The sequence below is a fragment of the Bubalus kerabau genome, chromosome 8, assembly GCF_029407905.1.
Source record: "Bubalus kerabau isolate K-KA32 ecotype Philippines breed swamp buffalo chromosome 8, PCC_UOA_SB_1v2, whole genome shotgun sequence".
Lineage (NCBI taxonomy): Eukaryota > Metazoa > Chordata > Mammalia > Artiodactyla > Bovidae > Bubalus > Bubalus kerabau.
The window spans coordinates 54505785-54526801 of record NC_073631.1 but is presented as its reverse complement, the minus strand read 5'-3'; the positions used below and the strand labels follow the sequence as shown (position 1 = coordinate 54526801).

The window sequence follows — 21017 nt, the reverse complement described above, 5'->3', positions numbered from 1 at the left end:
GGTTTCAGTGTCGGTATGGAGGCGTTTGATGAGCTCCTGTCAATTAATGTTCCTTGGAGTCAGGAGTTCCCTGGAGTCAGGGTTTAGACTTAAGCCTCCTACTTCCAGTTATCGGTCTTAATTTTACAGTAGTTTCAAAACTTCTCCTTCTATACAGCACCACTGATAAAACATCTACGTTAAAGATGAAAAGTTTCTCTACTGTGAGGGTCACTCAGAGAGGTTCGCAGCGTTACATGGAGAAGAGAAGACGGAGGAGGGAGTTAGAGGTGACCCAAATGAGATGAGGTGGAATCAACAGTGGAGAGAGTGGGCTAGCCAGTAGTCACTTCCTTATGTGCACTCCACAACTGGACCGCTCAGAGATGTTCACGGAGTTATACAGGGAAGAGAAGAAGGAGGCAGGAGACAGAGGTGGCCAGAAGGATAAAAGGGGGAAATGAAAAGGAGGGAGACAGATCCAGCCAGTAATCAGTTCCTTAAGTGTTCTCCACCGTCTGGAACACACAGAAATTCACAGAGTTGGGTAGAGTAGAGAGGGGTTAGGGAGGAGATACAGGCGACCTGGTGGAGAAAATGGAGAGTCCAAAGGGAGAGAGAGCAGTCAAGCCAGTAATCTCGTACACTAGTGAAAAATGGGTCCTGAAGATTGGGTTCTTAAAGGTATAAAATTGGTAACAAATACATAAAAACAAAAATTAGAAATCTAGAGTAGAGTTTGGAATTTCAAAAATGCGATGCTAATGAAAAGAAGAAGGAAAAGAAAGAGAGAAAAAACGAACAAAGAAAAACAAACAAGGTCGTGAAAGTAATAAAGAAACTACAGGTACAAAATTGATAACTAATACCAAAAAGCAAAAATTAAAAATCTAGAGTAGCGTTTGGAATTTCAAAAATACAACTTTAAAAAAAAAAAAAAAGAAGAAGAAGAAGAAGAAGAAAAATAAAGAGAGAAAACAAACAAACCAACAAAAACAATGTCGCAAAAATTATAAAGAAAATACAGGTACAAAATTGATATCAAATACCAAAAAGCATAAATTAAAAATCTTGAGTAGAGTTTGGAATTGCAGATATACGATGTTATATAAAAGAAGAAAAGAAAGAAACAGAGGAAAAAAAAAAGTCACAGAAATTATGAAAAAAACTATAGGTACAAAATTGATAACATATATCAAAAGGCTAAAATTAAAAATCTAGAGTAGAGTTTGGAATTTCAAAAATACAATGTTAAAGAAAAGAAGAAAAAGAAAAAAGAAAAAAAAAAACACGGTCAAAAAATTATAAAATATATATATGAAGTTTGCTGAAGAAGAAAAAAAAATAGGGTCTTTTTTTTTTTTGGCAAAGTAATAGTTATAAAAGTGAAAATTAAAGGACAATAGAGGACTTAAAAAAATTTTTTTTTTAATTAAAAAAAAGAAAGAAAGAAAGAAAGATTGATCGTAAAAATAGTAAAAATATATCTAGGTCTTTCTCTGGTTTTGTTGTGAGTATTGTGGGTTCAGTTCATTTTTGGCAGTTCCTTGGTCCGACTTATATTTCTCAAGATCTATAGGCCCCTTCCTATGTAATTCGTAGTAACCACAGGGTTTTAATCTATGGCCTGTAGCTTCCAAGGCGTTTCCCTCTGTTATAGCTTCTTCTGTTTGCTGGTCTCTTCAGTGTCTGGTTCCCGCCCTGACACAAAGGGGATGGTTGAGGACACTATTTTTTTTTTTTTTTTTTTTTTTTAATTTAGGCTCACTTGTTCAGCCGCGCTGTGGGGAGGGAGGGAGGGATGCTGCAAACAGATATCACTGGCATGCGCTCGCAATGCCGCAGCCACACTGGGTCTGCCCCCGCTCACAGCGCGTGTAGCCTCCCTGCCCACACTGCTTGGGCTCTAGGTTGTTCCGCCGGGAACAATCAGAGGCCGGCCCTGGGCTGAGCTCCCAGGTCCAAGCCGCTCAGGTTCAGGCACTCGGGTAGTCCTCAGAGGCGCAGACTCGGTTGGGCCTGCGTTTTGTGTTCTTCCCAGATCCGAGCAGCTCAGGTGATGAGATGTTTGGCGGGCGCCAATGCTGCGACTTATCGCCTCCCCGCCACTCGGTTATCTGGGTGTAAAACCGGCGCACCTTCTCAGGCAGATGTTGACCGTCCAGACCCCCAAGAAGTTTTAGTTAGCAAAGAAGCCTGCTTACAGTTTTATAGATAGTGTCTCTCTGGGGCTGCGATATCCCCCTTCCGGCTCTGGCTGCCTGTCACCGGAGGGGGAAGGTCTGCAGCCGGCTATATCTGTTCAGTCCTTTGTTCTGTGCGCGGGCCTGGCGGTGTCTTAGGTTAGGGCTGGCTTTTCGCGTGGTAGATATCCCACAGTCTGGTTTGCTAGCCCAAATTATTTCGCTCAGATAGCGCTCAGGACATTCGGCCCGATTCTTACTCTAAGGGACACAGCCCGCGCCGCACTTCCCTGCCCAGCCCCCGCTTGCTAATGGCGTGTGCAGGCGTCTGCGCTGCTTCTCCGCTGGGGGAGTTACCGTAGGGCTCACAATCCGCGATTTTTAATTGTTTATTTTTTTTTTCCCCTCCCTTTTATGTTGCCCTCTGTGCTTCCAAAGCTCGGCACAGATTCGGCAGTGAGAGGGTTTCCTGGTGTTTGGAAACTTCTCTCTTTTTAAGACTCCCTTCCCGGGACGGAACTCCGTCCCTCCCTCTTTTGTCTCTTTTTTTGTCTTTTATATTTTTTCCTACCTCCTTTCGAAGAGTTGGGCTGCTTTTCTGGGTGCCTGATGTCCTCTGCCGGCATTCAGAAGTTGTTTTGTGGAATTTACTCGACGTTTAAATGCTCTTTTGATGAATTTGTGGGGTAGAAAGTGTTCTCCCCGTCCTACTCCTCCGCCATCTTGGCTCCTCCTCTTTGAAAACTTAATAAAAGTAGGAGCATTATGTTGTTGCTGCTCTTAATCTATCAACTTATCTTGAAATATCTTCTTTTAAACTAAAATAAATAGACATGTTCTTTAAAAAATCCCCTTAAATAAGAAAATATCTTATTTCTCAAAATTAAAAAGTAGCATGTATTGATTGTGTTAAAAGCACACATTTGAGTGATTATTGGAATAATACATGCATTTATTAAAAAATGTAAAACTATAGATAATGTAAAAAGTATAAAACGAAAGTTCGCATAATCTCATGCTCCAAAGATAACTACTGCACCATATGATTTTTAGTTTTATGTCATGCTCTGCAAATCTCTTTTTCCCCTGATTAAAAGAAAGAACACATATAGTAGAAAATTTCAAGTCTATAGTGAAGGAAAAAAAAAAATCACACATAATTGCATCACTCAGAGTTGAGCAATACTGGAATGTTTGCATTCTATCCTTCAACTTTTCTTCATGTGCTCAGAAACTGTACTTATGTACCTACAAGATAGTAGATGTATAATCTATGAATTTTTTTTACAAAAAGTGTCAAACTTGACAAGCTTATATAATAGGATTTTTAAACTAAAACATGGTGATCTTTTTTCCTAATGTGATTTTGTAGTATGATTTGTCATGACTGCATGCTATTCTGTCACAGTAATATGTAATATTTAGCCATTTCTTTTGTTGGATATTTAGTGGTTTTGATTTTGCTTTTATAATTAATATTACAAATTTATTTTCCTGAATAGCCTTGAAGATAAATATGTGCAGAAACCCATGATTATTTCCTTAGGATAAACTCATAGGTGTATAGTGATTTTAAAAAACAACCAAAATGTGCTTAATTCACAGTACAAGCTCTTGGGATTGACAAGTGGGGATTGACAAGATCTCTTCATATTTTTAGAATGATTTTAGCAACTAAATTTGCAAATTCCACATTTTAGGCTTTTGATTTATGTAGATAATCTTTTAGGTTCAAACATTCTGGATTTAGGTATTCACGTCCTGTATTTTTATAACCACTCCATTTGTGCAAGGGAAGCCTATTGTGGTGTTTTAATATTTGTATTTGTGTTTATATAACTGAATTTTACATCTGTTGAATGTTTGTAATTATGACTATCACATCAAATTCCAAATCCAAAGTGAAAACAGTCAAACATAGGTTTTATGGATCAGTGACAATTATAACAAGATTTCTTGGAGGGAAAGGATGTGATTTTATAGGATGCTCTAAACTTCTTTTCTTGTTTTAGCAGCTTTTACTCTAGGAGCAGAAAATAAATTATGTGGTTGTGTTTTTTTTGGTTTGTTTCAAGATAAAAATAATTATCATAACTTTAAAAATGTAAAAGAGTGCTTCTTCAAGTGTTGGCTCAATCAATATATGTTTCTATCAATATATGATTAGAATAACACTATAATTTTATTCATGTAATAACTGTAATAATTACTATGTAGAGATTAGGTGCCCAACTCAGCCCTCAGAGCTTCTTGCCACTCTTATTAATCTTCACTAACCTAACAGAAGCAGAAATATTAAGAAGAGGTGGCAAGAATACACAGAAGAACTGTACAAAAAACAGCTTCACGACCCAGATAGTCATGATGGTGTGATCACTCACCTAGAGCCAGACATCCTGAAATGTGAAGTCAAGTGGGCCTTAGGAAGCATCACTACGAACAAAGCTAGTGGAGGTGATGGAATTCCAGTTGAGCTATTTCAAATCCTGAAAGATGATGCTGTGAAAGTGCTGTACTCAATATGCCAGCACATTTGGAAAACTCAGCAGTGGCCACAGGACTGGAAAAGGTCAGTTTTCATTCCAATCCCATAGAAAGGCAATGCCAAAGAATGCTCAAACTACTGCACAATTGCACTCATCTCACACGCTAGTAAAGTCATGCTCAAAATTCTCCAAGCCAGGCTTCAGCAATATGTGAACCGTGAACTTCCAGATGTTCAAGCTGGTTTTAGAAAAGGCAGAGGGACGAGAGATCAAATTGCCAACATCTGCTGGATCCTGGAAAAAGCAAGAGAGTTCCAGAAAAACCTCTATTTCTGCTTTATTGATTATGCCAAAGCCTTTGACTGTGTGGATCACAATAAACTGGGAAATTCTTCAAGAGATGGGAATACTGGACCACCTGACCTGCCTCCTGAGAAATGTGTATGCAGGTCAGAAAGCAACAGTTAGAACTGGACATGGAACAACAGACTGGTTCCAAATAGGAAAAGGAGTATGTCAAGGCTGTATATTGTCACCCTGATTATTTAACTAATATGCAGAGTACATCATGAGAAACGCTGGGCTGGAGAAAGTACAAGCTGGAATCAAGATTGCCAGGAGAAAAATCAATAGCCTCAGATATGCAGATGACACCACCTTTATTGCAGAAAGTGAAGAGGAACTAAAAAGCCTCTTGATGAAAGTGAAAGAAAGAGTGAAAAAGTTGGTTTAAAGCTCAACATTCAGAAAACGAAGATCATGGCAACTGGTCCCATCACTTCATGGGAAATAGATGGGGAAACAGTGTCAGACTTGATCTTTTTGGGCTCCAAAATCACTGCAGATGGTGACTGCAGCCATGAAATTAAAAGACGCTTACTCCTTGGAAGGAAAGTTATGACCAACCTAGATAGCATATTCAAAAGCAGAGACATTACTTTGCCAACAAAGGTCCATCTAGTCAAGGCTATGGTTTTTCCAGTGGTCATGTATGGATGTGAGAGTTGGACTATGAAGAGAGCTGAGCGCCGAAGAGTTCATACTTTTGAACTGTGGTATTAGAGAAGACTCTTGAGAGTCTTTTGGACTGCAAGGAGATCCAACCAGTCCATCCTAAAGGAGATCAGTCCTGGGTGTTCACTGGAAGGACTGATGCTGAAGCTGAAACTCCAATACTTTGGCCACCTCATGTGAAGAGTTAACTCATTGGAAAAGACCCTGATGCTGGGAGGGTTGGAGGCAGGAGGAGAAGGGGACGACAGAGGATGAGATGGCTGAATGGCATCACCGACTAGATGAACATGAGTTTGAGTAGACTCCGGGAGTTGGTGATGGACAGGGAGGCCTGGTGTGCTGTGGTTCATGGGGTTGCAGAGTCAGACACGACTGAGCAACTGAATTGAACTGAACTGAAGACCAGAATAATAATGTATACATGGCAGCCTTGAGTGCTTTGTTTGGAATGTTTCTCAAATTATTCATCTTTTTTATGTTTTGGATGCAGGAAATGTTTGGGTGTCTGTCTACAGTTTGTTGGACTTTTAGTGAACTAAAATTCCCTTTAGAGTATGGCATTTTCATAGAAACTATTTCAAGTGTGATTGTGCATAACCTGTATCAGAAGTTTTAATAATTTTATCTATCTTCTTACTGCTATAGTTTAAGACTTTTATACTTTCCATGAAAATTCAGTACTTTATTCTCTCAAGTAGGTTTTGTTTAGCTTAATTTTACTCTTTTAGAATTTGTGGTTTGCCAGAGGGAAGTGAGGAATTCAGATGTAATAGGAGTGATAATATAATAATGTGACTATAAAGTAAAGAGTTTCATTTCTAGGTGGCTATATTTATCCAAGGGATTGGTGTTGTCTAAAATGCTAAGTATGAAACGAGAACTAAAATTATTTTTGAAATATTTTCAGACTTGATATATCAGGGTTCTACTAGTAAAACAGAACCAGTGGGAGATTCCTGTGTGTGTGTGTGTGTGTGTGTGTGTGTGTGTATACACAATAATGCAGGGGTGGGAGTGAGGAGAGAGAAAGGGAGAAGTAGAGAGCTGGCTTACATGATTATACGCTGCCTAAGTGAGTCTAAACTCCTCAGGACAGGCTGGAACTGCTATCCACTGGCAGAATTTCTTCTTTGTCAAGGGAGACTTCAGTTCTACCTGCTGATTGAATCAAGTCCATCTAGATTATCTAGGACAATCTTCTTAAAGTTAACTGATTGTGTACTTTAATCACATCTACAAAATACCTTTATAGCAATACTTAGATTGGTGTTTGATTAAATGACTGGAGATTGTAGCCTAGACAAGTTAACACAAGCAAAATAATATTTGATATCTGAATCAGTGCACAGGTCATATAAAAGAACCAGCTTCATAGTTTATCTATGAACTGGTAATCATAGTTTATCTGTGATTAAAAACCAAAAATACCAGTTTAACTAGCTAACTCAGGCACTAGTTTGGGCCATAAAAAGTTTTACATGTTACCAAAGATAAAATCTACCTTCAAAATACTAACATCTACTTGAGTTGAGATTGTTGAAAAGAAAGTACATCAGGCTACAATTACAATTTTTAAAAAGTTTGGAGGAATGGCAGCATTGTTGGAACACTGATGACTCCCCAACAGGATGTAAAGGGGCAAATGGTTGTTTAAATTTATGCTTCTCAAAGTGGGGTTCATGACTCCACTTCATTTTATTCTGCCATCAATAGAAAATACCAGAGAAACACTTTTTATTTAATGTAGGGCAGGGGTCAGCAAACTGTTTCTGCCAAGGGCCAAATAGTGTGAATTTTCAGCTTTGCAGGTCGTAGAGTCTGTCACAAATGTTCAGCTCTGCTTTTGTAGCATGAAAGAAGCCAGAGGCCATACGTAAACTAATGAGCACAGATGGAAAGAAATTATCTGACCAGAGACTTTGGGTGAGGGCTGTTGTGCAGTAGAAGATGCCGGTAGAACACTGATGAAGTAAGTACTCAGCCTTCAGAGCCAGTTGCACCTGAATTTATGTCTTGAGTATGTCACTTTCTAGCCGTGTGACTGGATGAGCAAGTCAAGTAATTGTTATATGTAAAAATGGGCAGAATAATAAGACCCTACGAAGTTGTGAAAATCAACAACTGGGAGTCTTGTGAAGATCCTATAAATATTTTCTGCTAGTCAGATGTCAGGTTTTAGAGCCAATGAAAATTTTTAGCCATTTAAAAATTATGTTCCTTCTATTCCTGCTTTCTGGAGAGTTTTTATCATAAATGGATGTTGAATTTTGTCAAAGGCTTTCTCTGCATCTATTGAGATAATCATATGGTTTTTATTTTTCAATTTGTTAATGTGGTGTATTGCATTGATTGATTTGTGGATATTGAAGAATCCTCAAAGCTATATATGACAAACCCACAGCAAACATTATCCTCAATGGTGAAAAATTGAAAGCATTTCCTCTAAAGTCAGGAACAAGACAAGGGTGCCCACTTTCACCATTACTATTCAACATAGTTTTGGAAGTTTTGGCCACAGCAATCAGAGCAGAAAAAGAAATAAAAGGAATCCAAATTGGAAAAGAAGAAGTAAAACTCTCACTATCTGCAGATGACATGATCCTCTACATAGAAAACCCTAAAGACTCCACCAGAAAATTACTAGAACTAATCAATGACTATAGTAAAGTTGCAGGATATAAAATCAACACCCAGAAATCCCTTGCATTCCTATACACTAATAATGAGAAAACAGAAAGAGAAATTAAGGAAACAATCCCATTCACCATTGCAATGGAAAGAATAAAATACTTAGGAATATATCTACCTAAAGAAACTAAAGACCTATATATAGAAAACTATAAAACACTGGTGAAAGAAATCAAAGAGGACACTAACAGATGGAGAAATATACCATGTTCATGGATTGGAAAAATCAATATAGTGAAAATGAGTATACTACCCAAAGCAATTTATAGATTCAATGCAATCCCTATCAAGCTACCAACAGTATTCTTCACAGAGCTAGAACAAATAATTTCACAATTTGTATGGAAATACAAAAAACCTCGAATAGCCAAAGCGATCTTGAGAAAGAAGAATGGAACTGGAGGAATCAACCTACCTGACTTCAGGCTCTACTACAAAGCCACAGTTATCAAGACAGTATGGTACTGGCACAAAGACAGAAATATAGATCAGTGGAACAAAATAGAAAGCCCAGAGATAAATCCACGCACATATGGACACCTTATCTTTGACAAAGGAGGCAAGAATATACAATGGATTAAAGACAATCTCTTTAACAAGTGGTGCTGGGAAATCTGGTCAACCACTTGTAAAAGAATGAAACTAGAACACTTTCTAACACCATACACAAAAATAAACTCAAAATGGATTAAAGATCTAAACGTAAGACCAGAAACTATAAAACTCCTAGAGGAGAACATAGGCAAAACACTCTCGGACATACATCACAGCAGGATCCTCTATGACCCACCTCCCAGAATATTGGAAATAAAAGCAAAAATAAACAAATGGGACCTAATTAACCTTAAAAGCTTCTGCACATCAAAGGAAACTATTAGCAAGGTGAAAAGACAGCCTTCAGAATGGGAGAAGATAATAGCAAATGAAGCAACTGACAAACAACTAATCTCGAGAATATACAAGCAACTCCTACAGCTCAACTCCAGAAAAATAAATGACCCAATCAGAAAATGGGCCAAAGAACTAAATAGACATTTCTCCAAAGAAGACATACAGATGGCTAACAAACACATGAAAAGATGCTCAACATCACTCATTATCAGAGAAATGCAAATCAAAACCACTATGAGGTACCATTTCACACAGAATGGCTGCGATCCAAAAGTCTACAAGCAATAAATGCTGGAGAGGGTGTGGAGAAAAGGGAACCCTCTTCCACTGTTGGTGGGAATGCAAACTAGTACAGCCACTATGGAGAACAGTGTGGAGATTCCTTAAAAAACTGGAAATAGACCTGCCTTATGATCCAGCAATCCCACTGCTGGGCATACACACTGAGGAAACCAGAAGGGAAAGAGACACGTGTACCCCAAATATTCATCACAGCACTGTTTATAATAGCCAGGACATGGAAGCAACCTAGATGTCCATCAGCAGATGAATGGATAAGAAAGGTGTGGTACATATACACAATGGAGTATTACTCAGCCATTAAAAAGAATACATTTGAATCAGTTCTAATGAGGTGGATGAAACTGGAGCCTATTATACAGAGTGAAGTAAGCCAGAACGAAAAACACCAATACAGTATACTAACGCATATATATGGAATTTAGAAAGATGGTAACAATAACCCTGTGTACGAGACAGCGAAAGAGACACTGATGTATAGAACAGTCTTATGGACTCTGTGAGAGAGGGAGAGGGTGGGAAGATTTGGGAGAATGGCATTGAAACATGTAAAATATCATGTATGAAACGAGTTGCCAGTCCAGGTTCGATGCACGATACTGGATGCTTGGGGCTGGTGCACTGGGACGACCCAGAGGGATGGTATGGGGAGGGAGGAGGAAGGAGGGTTCAGGGTGGGGCACACATGTATACCTGTGGCGGATTCATTTTGATATTTGGCAAAACTAATACAATTACGTAAAGTTTAAAAATAAAATAAAATTAAAAAAACAAACAAACAAAAATTATGATTATAAAAGCCTTTATAAATTTTCCACAGCTAGGACATGCTCTATTTTTTAAAAAATCTGTTGAGAATAAAGATAAATTTTCTGTTTTTACTTTGATCCAATGTATTAGGAGTGAATCAGTTTTAGACTTTCATTTTTTTCTGTTTCCTGGTTTTATTATAGAACATAAATACCTGTTCTCTATCATTTGGGTATGTCCATCTTTGTAATGTTTGAGTCGGCAATAGTCGTTATTCCTAAGAAAGAGGAAATAAGAGACAAGTATGTAGCAATTATGTACAAGAAAAAGAAGAAGGGGAAAAGCACCAAAAAGGAAAAACAAAGGAGTACTTCAAGTCACTAATGCTCTGTGGCAAAAAGAGACAGCATTTCTCTCTCATACTAAAATGAGGTAGACAGTTTAAAGTATTTTTAACCCCAGTACTCTGCAAGTGGGATTTTTTTTTCACCTAAGTGTTTCCTTTCAGCAGTTAGGTCCCTCGCTTCCCTGTTTTGAGAAATTGATCTTTTTCTGCAGCTGTTGACTTGTTTCATGTTATACTCCCATCATTTTTAGATCTGGTTTTGTCTGTGATGCTCCCCAAAGAATTAAAAACTAGAGAAAATAAACATGAAAAAATTTTTGCTTAGCTAGTAATCAAAGAAATAACTCCCTCCCTCTCTTCTTCCTTTCTGTCTTCCTTCCTTTCTTCCTTCCTCTCTTACTCTCTTTATCTTTTTCTTTCTCTGTGTCTTCCCTCCATCTCTCCCTCCCTCCTTTCCTCTCTACTAATTTGGGAACACATAATGCTTAATTTGATGAGACAGATGCTCTCAAACACTGCTGGAGTGGAAAGCACCACAACCATTTTGGAAAGTAATTTGACAACTTGAATTGAGACTTTAAAATGCTTGTCACCTTTAGGTCATTAATATTACTTCTAGGAATCCATTCTAAGGAAATCATTAGAGATGCCTATCAAAGCAATAGTCACTTTCATTTTAATAGCACTGGTAACATCAAAAACTTTAGAAACAACCTAAATTTCCATTGACAAAGCAGTTTATATAAATTATATTAAAAAAAAAACTTTAGGAGGAAGTACTCTTACACAGCCATTAAAATCATGTTTTCAAAAAATATTTAATGAGACTGGAAAAAGTTCACACTGTAATTTTAAATGAAGGAGAATGAATGGTGCCTAATAAAGAATCAGAGAAAGGAGCCAGATCTACCAATATTCATATTTACGTCCTGACCGTGAGATGGTGCTGCCTATTTCTCTGTGAAATATCTGATTCTGGATTTTTATCTTGACCTATAGTAATTTAGGCTTCCCTCATAGCTGAGTTGGTAAAGAATCTGTCTGCAATGCAGAAGATCCCGGTTCAATTCCTAGGTTGGGAAGATCCTCTGGAGAAGGAAATGGCAACCCACTCCAGTATTCTTGCCTTGGAGAATCCCATGGACAGAGGAGCATGGCAGGCTACAGTCTATGGGGTTGCAAGAGTCCGACATGACTGAGCAACTAAGCATATTTATTTATTTTTAAATTAATTCATTTTATTGGAGGCTAATTACCTTACAATATTGTAGAGGTTTTTGCCATACATTGACATGAATCAGCCATGGGTGTACATGTGTCCCCCATCCTGAAACCCCCTCCCAAGAACATAATAATTTAAATGGGCAATATATAGAATAAAACAGAAGGCAGAGCAGAATGCATCAGAACTTGCAGATGTCATGTTTCATTGTCTTGTCTTGAGGGAGAGTCAAAGTCACTTAACATGAGGTTTGTGTGGTAATGAATGTCTCAGTAATCAGCCACCTTCACTCTCACCCTCAACTCAGGAAGTCACCTCAGGATCTCCGTGCCCCTGAGGCTAAGGTTTGGGGCAGTCCTTTGCTTTCAAGTCCTAGCGGGCTCCCTGAGCCCAGTCTCAGGGTCTGGCTCTGGAGCAAGTGCCACAGTGCCATTTCAAAAGAGAATAACTTTGGAAACCTCAAACAGCAAATGTGAAACTTGGGCATTTCTGTTTTACCTTGGGCATTTATGGTATCAGCTACCCCAAAGAAAGGTATGTGCCCAAGAGGAAAGAGCACAGGCTTTTGGGTCTGGCAGAGTAATGTTCAAATCGCTCAGAGCTGCATGTCCTTGGATGAGAATGGGAGTAATGATGTACTTTGTGGATCTGCTGTGGGGATCAAGTGATTAAAGATCTAAAATGTTTAACCTAAAACAGTGCCTGACACATAGTAGCCCTAGTACATCTCCTGAGTAAATATTAGTCAGTCTTTCTCTCTACACTTTGTTGAACTAAGTATTTTAAAGTATGGTCTGATAAGACACTTTTTTGTCCTCATAATGATGATGTTAGACATCTTGCACATAGTGATCTGATTTATACTAAAAGTGGCATTTTTGCAAATCACTTACTGTACTTGCTTACTGAGTAGTTATGTTAAATGTTGTTTTGTCCTTTAGTCTCTACATCTGTCAGTTTGCATGATTTTATCTTAGCAATATCTCCTAAGAAAAACTTGGCCTGTGCAGGTAATCATGAACAGTGCTATGTATGCTGGTTTTTCTTTTCTTTTTCTCTCTCTCTCTATTTTTTTTTTTTTTTTTTTTTGCAGGGGGAAGATTAATTTTTTTGTTTGTTTTTCAAAATGTTTTGGAAAAATAACCTTGAAAATTAATCATTTTCTTTGGTAATTTTTAAAAATTTACTTTATTTTGGCTGTGCTGGGTATTTATTGGGCTTCCCAGGTGGCTCAAGGGAGAGAATTCATTTACAGTGCAGGAGATGTGGGTTCAGTCCCTGGGTCAGAAAGATCCCCTGGGGGAAGAAATGGCAACCCACTCCAGTATTCTTGCCTGGAGAATCCCATGGACAGAGGAGGCTGGTGGACTATGGTCTGTGGGGTCGCAAAGAGTCAGACTCAACTGAGCGACTGAGCACACGTGCCTGGGTGTTCGTTGCTGTGTGGACTTTTCTCTAGTTATGGAGAGTGGAGGCTATTCCCTAGATGTGGTGCACGGGTTTCTCATTGGGGAGGCTTCTCTTGTGATGGAACACAGGCTCTAAGACATGGAGTTTCAGTATTGTGACTCCCAGTCTCTAGAGCACAGGTTCAGTAGCTGTGGCCCATGGGCTTAGTTGCTCCTTGGCATGTAGGGTCTTCCTGAATCAGAGATTGAACCTGTGTCTTCTGCATTGGCAGGTGGATTCTTTACCACTGAGCCATTAGGGAAGCCCCTGTTTTTTTCTTTTAAAATGTGGTTATTTTATACTAATGTGTTGCTTGGCTTCCAAGCGGTAATACCTATTTATAGTACAGCTGGCCAGGGGTGCTCTCTAGTTTGTGGCACAGGATTTCTTGGTATGAGATTCACTGACTCATTCAGACTTAGGACAGTGACCTCATTAATCCTGGGTTTTAACCACTACTGATCCACTTGTAGGTAAAATGCTGGATCCTAAGGAGTGAGGCATTAGACAATTCTAATTAAAACATGCAAATTTCTTTCTTTTTCCTTTTATATTATAGATGAATGGGTCACTCACAGTGAGGGATGACAATGTCTGAAAACTATTTGAGATGGTAAGAGTAGATTTGGAAGGGAAAAAAGTCCATGCAACAGGCACTAGGGGCGTTTGTATTAGGGATGGCATAGGGTGTCTGGAATTTAGATACATCTTTAAAAATATATTAAAAAAAAAACCTGGCTTACTAGCATTTGAAAATACCAATTTTCAGTTTCTATTGACTGTCACTTGTAGACGTTGATTTAAGCTGAATTTGTTTGAGCCTTAATGCTTAGAATTTGCAACCAGCCCTGGACCTGGGGAGATAATTTTAAGTGTCCTCTGGAATAATAGCTAGTCATCTGATGCAAATACAAAGCTGAAACTAGTTACTGGAATCGAAAATAATGAATCCAAAGGTTTATTGTAGAGCTTTGGAGCTGCTGATACCAAAATATTGGTCTGTCTAGTGGTTTCCCCTGTGGCTTCTTTACTCTGTGGGTTATGTGTCCTCACCGAAAAGGAAATAGCCTAACTTTGCTTCCAGTAGACCTTCTGTTGTGCGGCAGCTGTTCACTCAAAAGAGAAGTAGATTAGTCATTGATTTGTGGAGAATATAATAAAAAGAAACACCTAACTTAATTTTAATTTTACTACTCTGTGGCCTATAGTTGCTTCTCTGGCTCAAATTGTGATCTTCATGTGAGCAAACTCTTGGAGTTAGCAGAGGGTTTCAAAACAGAGCATGGAAATTATTAGACAGTACAAAAATCAAAATAAATTCAGTAGAAAACAATTTAGTTTTGTCTTGTCGTTTAATCCCAACTGATAAAACAGGAATGCACATAAGTGTAATTGTTAGGTTCAGAATCATGTCAATTAAAGTACTTCACACTGTTTTAATTATTCTTTCAGATGTATGTAAAAAAAATCTGAGAGAAAGTAGACACATTTCTAATGATTAACTATATATCTTTAAAAGCTTGGTATAAGAATGAATCAGTATTGGATTTCTTAGGGGGGCTAATATCACTGCAGTAGAATAAAGGTTTGAGTTTTATTCCTTCGTAGTTTACTTATTAACTCCTAAGGTGCTATTTCTGTTTTCTGTACTTAAGTCACACTTAATGATAAATGCTCTTCTTTCCTTTCCTGCCAGACTTCCTGTTGAAGTAGCCTGTGCCCGCTGCTGTAATTTCCTTACCACTCACTCACTGTCTTTAATCACTTGCCATTTGACTTTGGCTCCATTTGCCAACTATCTCTAAACTCTTACTCTTTGTGTCACATTGTTAACAGCCAAATCCCATTGAATTTATCTATGCAGCATCTGATATGCCCAACTGCCCACCCTCATGGTATTACAGGAGCTCTCTTCTGAAATAATTCCTAAAGCTGTACATTTTACACTCTGCTTCATTACTACCAGACACACCTGTCTTGCTCACATCTTTGATCATGAATGGTGAGTATGTTCTTGCTGTCTTCTGTGTAAAGTCTGATTTTCTCGGCTTGGTATTTGAGTTAACATTCACCCACTGCTTCTCCTCATCTACCTTGTACTCCAACCCAGTTCCTTTGGGTGTGTTGTCATGTCTGTCTGGAGTCCTACACTATCTTTTTTCATCTCCAACCTCATGCTCTAAGCTTATCCTTCTTTCAAAGCCCAGAAAGAAGGCCATCTGATTCATTAAATTTCTCTCATCCTTCTAGAGGAAAGTGATATTTTATTCCTCTAAGTTTGGTCTGTACCTCTTTTCTGATGTGTTTCATGTTCTGTCCTGTGTTATTTGTGTAGGCATCTTATTTTCCTTTCTCTAGGTCAGTCTCATTATTTTTTAATTTCATGACCCCAGTGTCTAGTTCAGTGTCTTGTACTTTTTAAAAGCCAAGTACATTTTGGATAAAAGAGTGAACTGATGAATAAGTATAGAGAATTTGCTGAAAGATGTTTTAGACTGTGTTTCCCTTACTCTTGTTAATGTTCTTCTTACCTTTCTTAGTTACTTCCATGCATCTTAGATTTATCAATTATCTATTCAGACTACTGGGTTGCCACAAATATTTTGAACACTTTTAGGTAGTATCTCTATTCTAGTCCTTTAGGTAATGAATTTTGCAGCATGTAATCTAATCATTAGGTTAGATTAAATCAAACCATTAGGGCTTCTTTTTTTTTTTTTTTTTAGGGCTTCTTTTTTAAAAAATAACTTCTAGTAAAGTAAGGGTGAGAAGCTGATGACCAAATTCTTATCAAGATGAGGGAAAAGTCCAAACACATTTTGCATGACTGATTCTGTAAGGAGACTTTTGGAGTCCTCCATTGTGAACACAGGAATTTTTCTGGTAGCTCAGACAGTAAAGCGTCTGCCTACAATGTGGGAAACCTGGGTTCAATCCCTGGATCAGGAAGATCCTCTGGAGAAGGAAGTGGCAACCCACTCCAGTGCTCTCGCCTGGAAAAATCCTGTGGACGGAGGAACTTGGTAGGCTATAGTCCATGGGGTCGCAAAGAGTCTGACATGACTGAGTGACCACTTTTATTGTGAACACAAGAACCACCAAGAGTGTTCTTATATTTACAATACTGATTTCAGCCATCCTATAGATGTGTGTATTATAGCTCACTGCGGTGATACTGGACCTTTCTAGAACTCAGCCATCCAGTCATTTCAACTCTTCAACCACCAAGCTATATATATATATATATATATATATATATATATATATAAAGCCAGTGTATATAGCACATGCAGATAAGCATCAAAGAATTACCAATGGGAGGTCACAGGTCTTATTTTACCTAGTTCCGGTGCACATCCTTTGGCTTTGCTTAGCAATCTTATCAAAGGAACACTTATGATTGCATATTCTATCTCCTACCCTACAGGCCATAGGGTCGCAAAGAATCGGACATGACTGACGCGACTTAGCATGTACACGTGCACCCTAGCCCAAGGCTGATGTAGGAGTACCAACTTTCTATTTCCAGAGTAATACTCAGATTAAGAATTGCCTGTTAATTTGTTTCCATGTCTGTTTCTTCCACAAAATGCAGAGCTCCTTGAGGATAAGAACTATGTATTATATATCTGTGTATCCTCAGCATTGTACAGTGTTTGACATATATTGTGTGCTCAGTCATGTCCAATTCTTTGTGACCCCATGGACTGTAGCCTGCCAAGCTCCTCTGTCCATGGGATTCTCCAGGCAAGAATACTGGAGTGGGTTGCCATTTCCTCCTCCAGGGGATCTTCCTGACCCAGGGATCGAGCCATGTCTTCTGTGTCTTCTGCATTGACAGGCATATTCTTTACCACTACAACACTTGGGAAGCCCCCTTGACATACATTAAATATCAGTATTTATTGAATGACCAAAGTTGATTACCTGCCTTTGAAGGAACCGTAGATTTTTAAGTAGCTTATTAAAAAGGAGAGAAAGCAGTTTGAAGCAGGCACACAATGACAACAAATAATAGTATGCCGGGTGACAAAAATATGAGAAAGACTGAAAAAACACATTAGTCTGGGATCACTTCATTTTGGAGGGAAAGAACATAGGGTACTGAAAGGGCTTCTAAAAATATTGCTGAATGCTAGCACAGTACTATAGTTTATGTTCATTTTGATGACTTACAGCCGTCAAGTAAAGATTGAAATATTTTCTGAATATTTTGTTTAAAGATGCAGTCAAGTATGTGATGCATTTTGGAAAGATTTACTTATAAAATTGCTTTGAAAAAGAAAACTTCTGATTTTTAATAGGGCTATAACTAGGGCTTTCATGGTGACTCAGATGGCAAAGAATCTGTATGCGATACAAGAGACCCAGGTTCGCTTCTTGAGTCTGGAAAATCCAGGGAAGATCCCCTGGAGAAGGGAATGGCTACCCACTCTAGTACTTTTGCCTGGAGAAACCCATGAACAGAGGAGCCTGGCAGGCTACAGGCTATGGGGTTGTAAAGAGTCAGACCCACGACTGAGCAACTAATACATTCATTTTCACTTTATCCCAAATAATTCATTACTGAGGGTTCTATATAGCCAAGGCCTTACTGTGTGAGGATAGCATAAGTATGTCTGGACTTGCTTGATTTAGCAGTGAGTAGTGGTCATTCAGTCTACCTAATAAGCATCTCACAGTGTACAGGTACTCTAGGACAGAAACACACACACACACACACACACACACACACACACACACACTCCCAGAAGAACAGGTCACAGCCATTGAAGAATTTCAATTTTTCTAGACTTAGGAATTTGTTTTTTTAATAAGAAGTCCTGAGGAATGGTTGTTAATGACTTTATCACCTACCACTCTTCCTTATGCTGTCCTGCAGTTTATCAAACGTTGAGTATCCCTGTGGCCCAGGTCTCTGTGCTGGGTGCTGGATGATGGAGACTCGGTGACTAGTTGGAGGTGAGAGGAGGCCTGGGCCTGGAGGACCATGTCTCCATAAGGCTTCTGCCTCATTGCAGAAGTTTCTCCCGTTAGAGGCAATTATGTCTTTTTTTCTTCCTGATGTCAAGCAGTTTATGAGAAATAAGAAGAGTCATAAATCTTCAACTCTAAATTAAAGCATGTTTTAAATAGCTAAAAATGTAAAAGACTTATACAAGCTGCTCTCCTGTTCTTAACTATAGTCTCTCATCATGAGCCTGCTTGCAAATAAAAGGGAACAGGTAATCTGAGATCTCGCTTCTCTAGGTCCTTTGGGTTACCAAGGTTTATATGTGACTGGGCTTTGGACAGTCCTACGTTGTTGACAGATGGACTCCCTCCAGCAAGGGACAAGGAGCCGTGAAGATTGAGCATTGCTTCAGTGTAGTTTCTCCATCACAACTGAGGACAGAAAGAATGTGCTCAGCTCCACTCCTCAGTCGAGCCAGGCGCCTGATAAAGCAGAAGCAGTGTACCTGTAAAGTTGCCAATGCAGCGTCAGGGGTAGAGGAAGAGTTGACAGAATGATTTATGAGGGTTTCTTGCAATAAGAACATGTCTAAAAATATACTTCCATGTCCTTCTCCTCTCAAGGATAAATGCTACAGAATTTATCCAGGGAATTGTGATACATAAAAGCCTGAGACCTTGTCACAGCCTAGGGAGACCAGGGTGAGGGGCAAGGAGAGGGGAAGCAGAAACAACAAACGAGAAAGCATGCTCTTGGTGTGCTTTTAATCTTCTGTTGAACTGACGTGGTTTTACAGATGTAAAACTGATTTTTTTTTTGAAACATGTAAATATTGTAAATTAAATGTGTGGCCTATTTAAAACAACAACAACAACAACAACAAAAATTTACTGGGGTAAAATGAAGATACTTTGTTTCCAGATTAAAAAAAAAAATTTCCTCTGAGCTTCTACTTTAATATCAGTAGATCTGCAAAGACAGCCACAGATTAGCATGTGGAATAGCTTGCTCTCATGGAAGCAGAGTTTGAAGCTGCATTTTATTTATGAACAGTTGAGAAAGAAGCTCTTGGAGCAGATAGAGTGGCTTATCTTAACACCCTTTCTGGGCTCACCGCAGTTAGCCAGAGCTATTGGATATCCACATGGATTTCTTTGCCTTAATGGCTGCCTTCAGACTCACCCTCAAGTTTACTTCCATCTCAAGCAGCGAGAATCCAGTTCAAAGGACCCTTCTGTTAACTGACTGTTTTGTAGGACATCGGTGTTTAGCATAAAGACAAATCACAGTGCAGGTGATCTATTTCTTGGGCTGTGGTGTGTACCGCAGTGCTTGGCATACAGGAGGTGCTCAGTAAATGCTAGATGACTACTATTCCTACTGTTATTTATACATTCAGCTCAGTCTCCTCTGCTTTCTATGCCATAGTAATAGAAGATGCCCAATCACAAAAGGAAGAGTAATATAAAAAACAACAATAATATTATTTGATGACATCTACTGTGTTAGGCAATTTATCTAAACTGTCACATTGAGTTCTCACAACAACCCTGTAAGACACATTATCTTATGTTGTAGATAATGAAACAGCTCCAGAATCATAGATTTTCAACTTGTATTGAAATAAATTTTACTTATACTTATTTTCTAAGAAAAGTAAGAATTCGGAGTTCCCTATTTCTTCAGTATTGTTTTATCTACTCCCTGCATAAAGTCACTAGAGAGAAGTCCTTGATAAATGATTTTGGAGAATGCCAAAGAGCGGTAAACACCTTTAATTTTGAGAAGTGCAATCTGAACTCATTTTCATTTGTCTCGTCTGAGAATAGCCCATGCAGCCACAAGTAATCTCACCTGGGTAGCTCTTGATTCATCCTACAAGTCTCAGACGGGATGCTTACATTTGGCAGACATTTCTGTTGATCTCCTAATCCCTTTGAGTGCAGTGTGTCCTCCTGACTCCCTCATGTGTTCTCTTAGTGGTTTACTTACCTCTCTCACGCCTTGGATTGTAAGCCCCTTGAGGGACTCTGCTCCTTGCTCTATCCCCAGCACCCCGCCCAGGGTGACACTCGGCAAGTATGAACTGGTTGTGAGGGGATGAGGAAAGGCCTGTTTCAGCCTGAGCCTCCGAGCAGCTCTGGGAGGGTGTCAGAATTCTGACCACCACTGCTGCTGGTTCAGTGCAGAGACCAAGTCTCCTAACCCCTCTCTTTCCCAGGCATCAAGCTTTCACACGAAAATCTCTCTCTATCTTTTTTTCTTTTTTCCAATACAGCTTAAATAGATTTAGTTTCTTTAACCTTTCTTCCTAAGGACTTTAGTCCTAATCTTTTCAGTGATTGCTGATTTTCATAACTTTCTAATTCTTTCTACTTCACATGCCCTATTTTAGCAAGGCATTAAATGGAACACGGGACAAAGCAGACCCATGTTTTTGGGTGCTGTAGACTTTATCACACTGCATATTCAGTTCTGTCTAGTCAGTACCTCCTAGTCTTTGATGCTGCCTTAACCTGTTCGTTCAAGGGCTTGTATAAAGTAGAATATATCTTGAGGAGTCAAACACTCTTTAAGCGTTACATGTTCAGTGTGTTCTCCAGGAGTGTAATTTGGGAATTGTTTGTGCTCTGAAGAATATGCAGGAAGACTCTTGATGTCACAAGGGCCAGAAACAGGGCTGGCTCCTTACAGACAGGACCTCACAGGGCCATCCCATGTGACTCCTGAGTAAGCCCTCTGGTATTCTAGTTCC

The 21017-nt window shown here is 38.9% G+C and overlaps 1 protein-coding gene and 1 long non-coding RNA gene across 7 annotated transcripts in view; one reads left to right on the top strand and one right to left on the bottom strand.

Moving 5' to 3' along the window:
- The window catches only part of LOC129659165 (uncharacterized), a 28066-nt gene extending 25186 nt beyond the window's left edge, over positions 1-2880 (bottom strand). Inside the window, exon 1 of the long non-coding RNA XR_008717825.1 lies at positions 2734-2880. This is a non-coding gene — a long non-coding RNA (uncharacterized LOC129659165). The remainder of the gene's footprint in view (positions 1-2733) is intronic.
- ST7 (suppression of tumorigenicity 7) overlaps positions 1-21017 on the top strand; it is a 277962-nt gene that overhangs the window by 129607 nt on the left and 127338 nt on the right. The window lies entirely within an intron of this gene.